Genomic DNA, 13,418 nt, shown 5'->3' on the forward strand with positions numbered 1-13,418 from the left:
CACTATAGCTTCCCTTAAGGACTGTAACGCATTAGCCATGCACGAAGTCTGGTGTGGGGAGGGCTGCTTTCTTCTATGATAGCTGCCAGGTAAAACCTTTGTAATTGCCTATGTTTGGGCTTGAAAAGTCACACATAGGTTTTTGGTCAGGGACCAAACACTCCCCATTGCCTGTATTTGATGACAGGAAAACCAAATACCCCAAAGACAATGGTGTTTAAATGATACAGTGTTTTATATGCAATACCTTTAATATGGTATCAATTAACCATTCAAAATCTGGAATCACCTGTGTTTGAATCATAGTTTCAGCCGGTGATGTTGAAAAAGTCAGTTTCCTCATATATCTTATGCAGATAATAAAACACATTTCATAGGGTTATTGCGGCAATATTTACAAAATTCTGGGACCAGTGCCTGCCATTTTGTAAGAGCTCAATTAATATTAGCTTTATTGCTTTGTTTTATTTTCTTCTAACCTGCTTTTATCCTGTTAATCCATAAGGCATTCTGTAATGTTCTGATAGGAATCAATCATCACAAGCAGAATCTGCAAGCTTTTGAGAGAATGGCTGCTGTGTAAGATAGGAAACCTTCAATTCAAATAGTGCACAGAGAATTACAAAGGTGTGAGAAATTTGCACATTCTTAGTTCCATGCTCCAGTACAGCTCTGTTTTGAAAGCCAGCAGAACCTCACAGGTTTTTATAACTAACATAGCTTTCTTTTTCCCTGTGTTAAAGGAAAAACCAAAACAACACACACACACACACACACACACACACACACAAATAAAACAAAACAAAAAAAAAACACCAGGCACAAAAAATAACAAAATAAAGGCATGGGTTTTCGAGATGAATAGTCTTGGTTACCAAGTCCAAATTATTAGCTATGTTACTAATAGCAAATTAAATTACCTAAACTATCCAAGTTCCTTACCTATGTATAATGGGGGAAATAAAAATTATCTGAGGCATCTGAATATGTATTTTAGAATTTTAGTGCAATTCTTAACATATATATATATATATATAATATACATACATACATATATATAACATTCAATAAATAGTAGCTGTTACTTTAATTATTGTAATGCTAACGAATGATCATTTTTCATAGTGTGATTGTTTAATGCTCAATTGATTCTTATCTGAATGCTAACTTTGAACATTTGGGCATCCAAATCTGATCATGTGTTGATATGAGACAAAGTTCCATTCTGTAATAAAATTTTCTAATGTGTAAATTTATTTTCCTGAAATGTAAAGTTTGTATTATAATCCTACTACTTCTGTGTTGTGATGTATATACTGTCTCATAGTTTCTCTGAACTCAAGTAATTTACTTACAAAGTTTTGAACCCAAGATAATCACACTTAATTCTTACTAATCTTTTCACAAAGGCCTGGGTGTTGTAGTTTTCCCTTAATGTCAAATAAATAACCACATATTTTTATAGGTGCTGAGGGAGTCTTGTGTAATTGAAAACTTAACCTTGCCTTGTTAAAACCATATCCTCTAGGTAGTGCTACTTTGGTGAGATGCTTATTCTGGGCTCCTGAAACTCTATTTTAGTGGTCAGGTTGTGGGGATCAAATGCATGTATCTGTATAGACTCTTTACCTGTGAACTACGTAAGGGTAGCAAGTGAATTTTTCATAATGGTTGAGCCCCGATGACAGCTTCACATGCAGTTGCTCATAGCCCCACACTTAGAAGGAACCTACCCCTTGCTTTAGTCATTTGGGAAACCTGAATCATTTTATAATAAAGGCCTTGCATTTTCCTTTTGCACTTGGCCTGTTTAAGCCCTTAATCCATCAATACAAACTATCTACATTCATTCTATATAATTATGTACTGTGGAAATAAACATTTTGCAATGGATTTCAGTAGCTTAAGTTTTTCCTTCAGAGAAGGCAATGAACTTGAATAATTGAGAGTAGTTGTAATCCAGATTAGGTCTTCTTGTGCAGGTCCCATGTTCTCTGCTGCTTGAACTAAAGATTTTGGTCTTATTTAGGTTTCTTATAACTAAGTATTAAGCAGTGCTTCTGCTGAGTTATTGTTCTTTGATTGTTTTGAGTGCATTTTCTGCTCTTTGAGATGTGGAGCACAAATCTTCGCTTTGGGTCACCAATCGCTGTCTATTTTCGTGTTTCCATTGCCAGCTGTTTTCTAAAATATTAGAGTTCTGCTGGCAAAAGTAATACGGACATGGCTTTTAAAAACTTTGTGTGTGGTAGGGAGGCAGGGGGAGAGTAATATCTCTTTGAAGTGCAGTCTAAAAATAAACCCCCATTGAATAGAAAATATGGACTGTATGACAAGCATTTAACAATATTTGAAAAGCCTACAGCTCCGAAGTTATCACTGGGAAATAACTCCGGTTTATGTTGCTGGTCATACCTATGGTTATGGGGTACTATTTTATTTTATTTTTTTAAATTAAAGTTTATTGGGATGACAATGGTTAGTACAGTTACATAGGTTTCAAGTGTACAATTCTGTAATACATCATCTATATATTGTATTGTGTGTTCACCACGCAGAGTCAATTCTCCTTCTTTTACCATATATTTGACCCCATTTACCCTCATCTAACATTGCCCTTCTCCTTTCCCCTCTGGTAATCACTAAACTATTATCTATGTCTATGAGTTTTAGTTTCTTTAACCCATAATCCATCCCATTCTGGCAAGCAATAGTTTACCAACTTTCTTATGGGGCGCAAGCGTTTCCCTAACTCTAATCCTATTTGGTTCAGTGGGACTCCAACCCACCTAGGAAGATGGGCATGTTAAAGGGGAAATACTTGGACCCAATCCTGGAAAATCAGCATAATCCCAGATCCCTAGCCACAAATATTATTCTAGACATGGTTCTTAACTCATGTTATCTGAAAGTGAACCCCAAGATGTATGCAGAAGTTATCATGAGGAGAATTTTTCTTTTCCTGTCAAAATGTCCGCAGTAAGGATGATGTAAGTTGAAAGTGTTGGAGGTCACTTTGATGAGGTCTGAGAATAAAGGCAACATAGTGCCAAGGTGTAGTAATGCTGTCGTTTAGTCCTGTGGATCACACTGCCCTGGTATTTTCACACGTAATTAAAAATACTTATTTTTTTAAAACAATTAACTTTTAGTTGGGTCTACTACAATCAAATGAATGCCTTCTAAATAATAATTGGTTAATCAATCCTCATTCCAGTTTGTTTACGTTGTTTTTGTTTCATATTTAGTTTACACTTTTCTATTTTCACTGCGTCTCTCATTTCTGAATTCACTGTTTAATAGAATTAAAAAGAGGAAAACTTTTTGGTAATTTCAAGAGTATTATTTTCCACAATTTATAATAATGATATATTTATTTATATGTAGTTGTTGAATTATCATTCCAATGTGTTGAAGGTAGACTTAGCATCAAATACTTACTAATCATTTAGTAACTTATTACTGACTTCATGTTTGTGTCTAGTACAGTTTGATGATAAGCCCCCAAAATAAACCTCTTTTTCCTAATAGGTCCAACCATGCGTACCCTACTATAATCCTTGTTATACCTTTTAAGTAGCTTTTTATAAGGTAATATTTCCCAAATTTCATTTACTCACATATCACGTTCATAATGTTATCTGCATAACATCTGTGTTAGGATTTGTTTTTTTTTTCTCTAACCTGATTCAATTTTTAACTCATGTAATTATATTGTAATACATATTTAAAATAGATATAAAACAAAATTTTAAAGTTATTCTACACAGCAACAACAAAATAATTGTGTCATACAGAGATATAGGTGTGGACCTTTGACATAATATCAAGTTGGAAGTGATAGTGTTTTTATTTTTTAAAAAAAGGTTCAATTTTGATGTCCAGTGCCTTACATCAGAAGCATGACTTGATTTATCTATATACTGTGTGTGTCAGTCAATAAACATTTAAAAGGAAGTACTTAATGGTTTCCCACTTCTTTAAGACAGCCTTCACCAGTGCTAGACATACAATAGATATTGAATAAATAATACTGGGTTGTTTTTACCACCTTACTAAATTATAGAAACTTTCTTGGGAATGCCTTTGGAGAATCATACTTAATTTTCCAAGCAGGTCATAATGACCCATAATAGATAAAAAATATATTTGCTAAGGTCAATTATATCCAAACCTCTTATTTTAATCTTTATTCTATTATACTACAGATAGCATGAAAAGAAACTGGTATAATAAGGGATTCTATGGAGCATTGTCTCTGACAGTTCATTTCCAATTGCAGCCTATACAAAGTTACCAAAGCTATAGCAATTTCAGTAAATTGATGTAATTTTAGTACCCATCTTGCCTGATTGTTTTTCAAGAAATCAATGTAAGACAGTATCCCTGACAAATTACTTTAAAGCTTACTTATACTGCAGAACATCTCTCATGGGATATATGTGAATTCTGTGGCTTGGCCATACAGTGCATAGACTGAGACACTGACAGTTTTAGAGTTTGAGAGTAAATGAGAATTATTTAGCCTGGTTCTCAGTAGCTGAAGCTTGACATCCAAGGGTAATTAATGCTTTTTGTCGATATTGCCAGACATTATGCACAGAAGGGAAAGATGATTGTGCTAATTAGTATTTTGTTAGTTTTTCTAGATCCATTTTTCATACTCTCTACATTCCTCTGTACCCCAAGAATGGCCCAGAAGTGTTTTTTATACTTTCTTTGTTCTCTGATTTCTATTTGGTTTTGACCAATGACAAATACAAGGAAAAGTCTGAATAGTGGAATAAAAAGGGAGTTTCTCTCCCTTTTAGGCTCTAGGTTGGCAGTGAATAATTTCCTTTATTAAAAGCCATTATCTCTTGACTGCTGGCTCTTGTCTATGGCTAGATTGCTCTGAGGTTCTTCTTAATGGTTCTTACCTCCACTTGCCCTGTTAAAACCAACTATAATACTCATTGTTTAACCCTGCTGCTAGTCCCAAGGTGCTTTATCAACCCTTGTTGCTTTTCTTTAACTTTGTCCACATTCTCATAACACGCCTTCTATTAAACTCTACTTAATAACCCCGTTTGAGCCTGCACTTATTTTCCAGCTGGGACCCTGATACATTTATATCAGGAGTAGACTCAAGAAACAGATTCTCAAAACGAGAATATGGGATTGGATTTTTCATATATTTGACAAATTCGTGAATAGCCTGGCCATGGACAATAGGACTCCAGTAATATATAAAGTGCAATGGCATCATGTTTATAAAATGTACAGTGATCAATGTATGGAAAGTAGTGCACGTGGAAGGAAAGATGTGGAGTATCTTTGATAACTTAGTGTAACAATAAACAAAATCTGTTACTTAGCAGGATGCTTCTGACAAAACTAGAGGCACAGAAAAAGGACAGGAAAGATTATTTTCCATTTTTACTAATTGTGGTCAATCACTGGGTCTGACTATATAGGTTATAATATTGACAAATCAATTAAGTGTTCAATCTGTCCAATTCGTGTAGAAGGACTCAGACTCTGAGATATAGGAGGGGATATTAATCTGGCACAGACAAGGACTTTGAACATCTAAATCCCATTGAACTGTCTTGCTAAAGAGTATATATGCCTGTCTTCTCTCCTGAACTCTAGGCACATACTGAGAGCTAGATGCCAACAGACCTGGCACAGAAAAGCAAGACCTGGTCCATAGGGAGTTAGCCTATACATACAACAGAAGAATTACAAAATCTTGCCAATTTAAATCAGAAGGATCCTGAGTACATGTATGAAACTTTATTTATTTAGTAAACATGGATGCACTCAGTAGGGATTTAAAATAGGGGCCTGAACAATAGGGGTTACATTACCTTTCCAATCTCAGTCCCATCACCAAGACAGCTGTTTTGATAGAATCATGGAATGGCTTGTCAAAAGCTTAGTTAGAGTAACAGCTAGGAGAAAATACCCTGTAAACATGTGGTTCTGATTTAAATAGGATGTAATGTATGTCCTAGACAAGAAAATTATATAAGGTAAAGTCTCCTTGTAGCTGCATTATATGCGTCCAGAACTTAAAATATAGAAAATGTCTCTTAGCACTGTTTCACCTAATACCTCCACTGAGAAATTTTTGCCTCCTGAACCTTCAGGTTTTAGATCAGTAAGTTTAGAAGTCTTACACCCAAATACAAGAATGCCTCAATCTGGAATTATAGCCACGGAACACTGTCATCTTCCTGTGGGACTCCTCTTGCATTAAACAAAGAGGCAGAGAAGAGAGTCTGTATTGGCCTGATATCGATTACACAACAGAAATTGTTTTGTGGGAGCAAAGACCGTAACTGAAACCAACTGAATCCACTGGGGAGCTTCTTCATACTTTCTTGCCAATAGTATTAGTTAAATAGAAATCTGTGTTCTTCAAATAAAGACAAGGCCACCGAGTACTCATATTAAGAACGAACGAAGGTTTATCGTGTCTTATTTTTTCTCTTAACCCTATTGAGACCTCTGTAAACGTTCCAATCATCGATTACCTGTTTTGGAGTGTGTCATCTCTTTCTTTTAGGGCCCAGAGATTATGCAGTGACCAATGTAAGAATTACTGAATCTAAGGGACATCAACACATTGTGATATACAATAATCCTTTTGTTATTTAGAAACAACAAAAAAAATCGGATTATTTTATTCTCTGTCTCAAATTGTTGAAAGTCCCTACAAGACTATGTATAATTTTGCTGCTGCCTCTTTCTCTGACCTCAATTCCTATCATTCCTCTCTTTGCTCACTCTGGTCCCACTATACTGGTCTTGCAGGTCTTGGAACATGCCAAGGTCATTTCTACCAAGGGCGTCAACGTAGAAGCACTTAGCGCTTCTCATAACTTTCTACTTCACATCCTTTGAATAATGTTCAAATTTCAAATCTCAGAAAAGCTCTTCATAGCTAATCTATCTAATATGAGTGCTTCTTTCGTCATGATGTATCCTCTCTTCCAACTTATTTTATGCCACCATTCTCAAAGTTATGCTAGTTATTAACTTGATGACTTCTTCGACGTTTACTTCTCCAGAAAAAATAAATAAATAAATAAATAAAGTCTGTGAAATCAACAACTTTGTTTGCCTTACTAACTTGACTCTAATTTCTAGGAGAGTTCGGCACTTCCAAGACACTAAGTGTTATCATTCTAAACACCTTACTGTCTGTGAAGTTTCAGAAGACTTTCCTTATCTCTGTTTGGCTTGGCCCAGGGCATTCCTTCTTCTATGAACCTATTTCCTCATCTGTAAAAATTGGAAAAATGAGTATAAGCCCTGGCCATCTATGATGATGTGAAAGTAAATAAATGCTAAAAGTCCTCAACTTCATAATTCTCAACTTCTTCTCTTTCCACTCCTAATCCCTGGGACTTGATTAAACCATAATATGTATCACTTTAGGCATGTTATCTAATACACACTTTTTATTAGTAACCAGGACTGTTTTTAATATAAGTGCTGAATTATGTTTAAGTCTAGTGTTTGTGCCATATAAAAATTAAAATATCCTATTAAAATTGAAAATAAAAGTTGTAAAGTAATATCTGCCCTTCTCAGTATGTTTTATTTCTATACTCCTATTTTTTTTTCTTATTTTCTTAGGAATCAATATTTTACATCTAACATTGAATGGTTAATTTCCATTATTCTTGGACAGTGCCATAGTGCATTGGTTACTAATAAATTAGGGTTAAACCACAGTAGATTAATATAATTATTGAGAGTAATTATTACCATAACCTAGGTAGCTGTCCTCATCAATTGTGTTTAGTGTGTGTATACAAACAGTATTACTTAGGAAGAGTTTTAAAGAAAATTCTAATTTAAACTAGCCTATACATGTAATCAGTTAAAACCTAAATGTTAAAATTAAAATACACCCTGGTTTACTAATTACTCTAAGCCACTGCACATACGAGGCAAACAAGGGTTTGGGGTCAGACAAAATTGAAATTTATTAAACACCTATCACAAATGTCCTAATGTGCAAATTAACATACATAATCACCTTCAGATCTCCACAAGAGTCCAGTGAGGTAGATCTTACTAACTACATTACAAATACTTAGAAAAGGTACCTCAGCCTTCTCAAGGGGGCAGATCTATGGGAAGGAAAGGATTTCTCTGATTTCTGGAAACCAATTATATTATCTCCTTCTAAGCTGCCTTTCATACTCTCCACTCGTTTCCATTTCAGACAAAGATGCTAGTGATTAATCCACTTGTCCTTTGAAGAAAAGGCTTGCCAAGACTTTTTGGCATCCCTGCTTTCAATCTCACTGTGTAATTTCTCAGGAATACAGAGATTTCTATCTTCATTACATATAGTATTAAGGCGCCGATGTAGCTAGACTTTTCTCACCTTCTTATTCAGCTATTCAACAAAATACATAGTGGATTTGTACTGCATTGCTGATGTTTATCAGCACCTGGTATAGCATCATGATATTCACTGACAGAAAATCTCTTCATTTAATATATGCTACTCAGTTAAATTTATTGTTTTCCATTTTATCAGGCATAAATTAGCAGTGCTTGCATTGTTATACTACTTTCCTGTATGGTTTTTCTTTTCAATATAGAGAATACATTTCTGAGTGTCTTATTATGAGTAATTATATGTAACACTTACATGGTACTTTATGATTCATAAGACAGTTTTACCCAATTACCTCATGTTATCTCTGCATATTACTATTTACAAGCAGAAAATACTTATTCAGAATTTATAACATCTTTGCTTTTAAGGCTCTCAGACTAGTTGGGGAAAATAAACAAGTTGGAAAAAGAAATTGAATCATAGTGTGATTCAGGTTGTTATAACTGATTCCCCTGACAGCACAATGAAGCTTGGGGTAGGAGAATTGAGTGAAAATTTTCTAAAAGAGATTTTACCTGTAGAGATCCTTAAAATGAGATTTGGGATTATATTCTCGGAGGATGCAAGAAAGACATATTTTATCAGACCTAGATCTAAGCACAGTCTTAGAGATATGAATCAGAATAGCAGAGATAGCAGCTATTTAAGAGTAGAGATCTGAAACAAAATGGTCTGGATTCACAGAACAGCTCTTACCCTTACTGGTTAGCTTTATAAATTTGGCAAGTTACCTACTTCTCTGTGCCTTTGTTTTCTAATCTGTAAAATGTACATTATCATAGTATGAAGCTCATAGGGTTTGTTATTATAGTATGAACTATAGAGGTTCATTATCACAGTATGAACCTCAAGGTTTGAAAGAGTTAACACATGTAAAACACATTAAAGACTTCTTGGCACATAGTAAGCATGCAATAAAATCAGCTGTTAGTTATCATGGATGGATTATGGGGAGATATTAAGGTAGTGAAGAGAGAGATGAGACTCCTATTTTCCTGCCCAAAATAAAACCTGCTCTTATGTTATTTTTTGCTTCAAAAGATGCATTAGGGTGTATTTTCAAGGAATGTGATATTTTTTCATGTACAACAATCTACATTTATTCAAATACAGCCATGTCATATTCTTCTGGAACATTGTCACAACATACTAAATGCATCTGTCTGGCTGACTATCTTAACTGGGGCTTATTTTCAGGGTAGGTCTTATTTTCAGGGAAACACGGTAGCAGGGAAACATTGCCTCCATTTTACACAAGCAGAAAATGAAGCTCAAAAGTTGCAAGTAAAATGTACGCAATTCATTCTCTTTTTGGTCCCTTTTATTCCTATCTACACTATTTCAGTTTACTATGTTGTTTTTTTCTGAACATAATACCAGCACACCTTGTTTTATTGTGCTTCACTTTACTGCACTTCACAGATACAATACTTTTTACAAACTGATGTTTTGTGGCAGTTCTGTGTTGAGCAAGTCTGTCAGTACTATTTCCCAACAGCATTTTCTCACTTCCTGTCTCTGTATCACAGTTGGGTACATCCAAACAGTTTAGCCTGAAACACTCACCATTAACATCATTATTTGTGGGACTATTTAATGTTTAGCTTTTCCCACCAGACTGATCACCCATGAGGTTAGAAATTATAATATTCTTTTTCATCTCTATATATCCACGTTGTCTAACAAATGCTTGCTCCATAGCAGGATAGGATAACATTTGTTGACTCAAAGAACTAGGAAGGATCAGCCTCTTTTACACAATCTCAGGCCTCTTGTCCTTACAGTTGGAGTGCAGAGCCACTGCCTGTGTATGCATGGCATCAGCTTTATTTTTTCTCCCAGAGTTAACTGACAAAAATATTTACTCCAATTTTGTGATTCACGTCCATCCACTTCCTTCAATATTCCTGTCCCTAATCTTTGTGTCATATTTTTCTATTACTAGTATTTCAAATAATTTCCAAATTGCAGGGGAATAAACTAAACTATCAGAGCATCATCTAATATGGATTTTATTATATAAATAAAATACCTAAAAAAACTGTGTTGGTTATTTGCCAGACTGGGATGTTAGTGTTTGGAAAGGTGATAATTGTATCTGAGGGCAACAAGTGTATAGGTTTTGTAGAATAGTTTCCCATCTCTATCTTTTAACAGATATGTAAAATGAAGGTCAGAGTTAACCATGGCAGCAGTACATCTCACCATCTTGAAAGAAAAATCATATAAGCTGCATGGCATTATGGTGAGACAAATGAATTTATTCCTTTCTACTGAAAACAAAGGGTACAGCTGTTATAAGTACACAGACTAAATGACATCGTGCAACATAAAGTGAAGATGACTTATGTGACCTTCAGAGATCACCAGCCATGGATCATTTTAAAGCTCTGATAGCAGAACCGTAAAGCATGCATGGTCAGGTAGCTGGACTGAACAAGCAGCAATGTTACCGCCCCATGTTTTCTCTTCTGTAGTAGACTCTGAGACATCCAGGCCTATTGATATCACCACCAATTCTTGTCTATGTGGGTCTTCATTCTCCAATGGGAAGATCATTTAATTCATTTAATGTTTAGTGAGTCCTTAGAACACATGCACATTGTGGAGAACTCCTGCAAAGATTACTAAGACAATTACCTTCCAGCAGGAACTGGAACTGTAAAGGCATGTGTTTGCGCATGCATGAATGCGGGAATGTATGTTGTGATGCATTTTAGAAAACAACGCCTTTTTTCCTTAAAACAAACAAGTTAGTAAGGAAACAAACGAACAAAAAAAAACCCTGCACCACAACATTTGTTTTTGCCAAACTTTCTTTTTCTTTGATTTTAAATAAGATCCCTATCCTGGGTAATGTCAAGAAGCCACCTTGAAAATAGGATTATTTTCTGAGACAGAAGCAGAAGTAATACATCCCCTGCTACTAATCAGACCTGAGGCAGATGCTGGTTGTTGCTGGGTTTCCTCCTCAGAGCTCCATCTGAACAACCTTCTCCATTTATTACTGATGGAAACAAATCACTGATACATTGAACACCAAGGTTGGACTCCAAAGCTTCATTACTTCTAATCTAGCACAAGCTGTCTTCTCACCCATGTCTTGACACTTATTGCAATAGTATTCTGTGAGCAAGTCACAATAGTATTTCATTAATCTGCATTGTTTCTACTGTTTGTTACACACATTTCTATCTGCATCAGTGGGGCTGATACACAACGTGTCAAAATGCAGCTGTCCTGACAGAATGATGGCTCTTTCAGTACTAGACATGAGGCTACCTGCATTTCATTGGACTGGAAAACATCTATTATCTTTTTGCTTTTGTCCAATGAGTGACAGAGAAAAGAATATCCTCACACTGTTTCAATTCTCCTGAGGCTTTTCTAGATGGTGTGTTTAGTATTAAACTGACAAGCCCAGTATTTTTCAAATCCATTCTGTCTTCATTCCAAACCAAAATTAGCAACAGTGAATATAAAAACCAAGATGTATGGTGAAATCTTCATCTCATGCCCTTCACCAATTTCTGAAATTATTGGCCAAGGGGAGACGGATCACTGCTAAGACACAGAAGTAATATATTTACTTACCTAATGCTGTGGTAGATTTATTTCTTCTATCTTTCCCTCTTTCTATTAATCCAAATTTTAAATGACTTTTAGGATCATCTCAGGTTCTACCTCCTCCCGCTAGCTTCCAGAAGAAATAACGTAATTTAAAAATTGGCTCCGAGTGTCCTTTGTTCTAATTCATCCAATTACCCTCAGGTGTCAGACAGACCTGCATTAAAATCTTTACTTGATTTATCACTGGCTGTGCAAGTTGAACAAGTGACTCAACTTCTCCTATCTCATCTGAACTATTGACCCTGGGAGGCTTTCTGGTAAGATTGCTATGAGATTTTTATGCAAAGCACACAGGACAGTGCTTATCTCATTTATTAAACACTGAATAAATCTTAGCTGCCATCATCATCAACATCATCATCATCACCTTTCTTAAATTCTATCTCTAGCTCTTATTATTTCTACAACTTGTTGGTTCTTTCTTGCATTATTTAATTTTCTGTCTATGCCCATCTTTTCTCTTTATCAAATTTATAACATCCTTAATAGCAGGAACTGGATTTTTACACTACTACATGTCATGGATATAGAAGGAAAAATATAGACAAGTAAAAGTCTGTAAAATCACTAGGAGGAGAGGTTTCAAATGCATATGGAGGTTGTACTTTGTTTAAAAGAACCCATTTTCAAGTGAATGAGTGTATACACCTGTACATACAAGAACGTAAGAGAAGGAAAGGCAGAGGCAATTGAATTATCCTCCCAAGCAAAACAGATTTTAAGAAAGAGAAAACCATTAGGATTATAGAGTATCATTTATGGAGAAAGGAATATGTCCAGTCATAAAAGAAGTTTAAATAATGGCATTGATGGTGCTGATGAAATAGACTGAGGCCACGTTATGTTGTGGTGGGGTGTGTTGTGGTGGAACAAGGTGGGTGGTCCTTGAATGCCTCAGAGGAAATCCTTCACGATGCAGTTTGGGACCGGAATCACATTTCTGAGTAGATACTCAATCAGTACATTACTGTTATGGAAACATCCATTAATTTGAATATAATAATTGTGAATCTGAAACCCACAGTCATCACTTATTATTAGTTATGTTATCCTCATCTAGTCACTTAACTTTCTCAAATCTTATTTTACTTAACTCTATCTATATTAAGCAAGATAGTATTACTTACCCCCAGTGATTTCGGTGAAGATAAAATTCAGGATTTCAAAGCCCTTTAAAAACTAATAAATAGGCTTTAAACATACCTATAGTATTGTTATTATCTTTTAGTGTTGCCTATATTATTATAAGACCATTATAAATAATCTGAGAGTGAGCTAAAAGATATATTGGAGAGGATAATAAATGGAGATGGAAAATTTATATCCAGACACCTGGAGTTTTGTAAATGTGGAGAGACAAAGGTTGTGATTGAGTTATTGA

This window comes from Rhinolophus ferrumequinum, chromosome 11, assembly GCF_004115265.2.
Source record: "Rhinolophus ferrumequinum isolate MPI-CBG mRhiFer1 chromosome 11, mRhiFer1_v1.p, whole genome shotgun sequence".
Lineage (NCBI taxonomy): Eukaryota > Metazoa > Chordata > Mammalia > Chiroptera > Rhinolophidae > Rhinolophus > Rhinolophus ferrumequinum.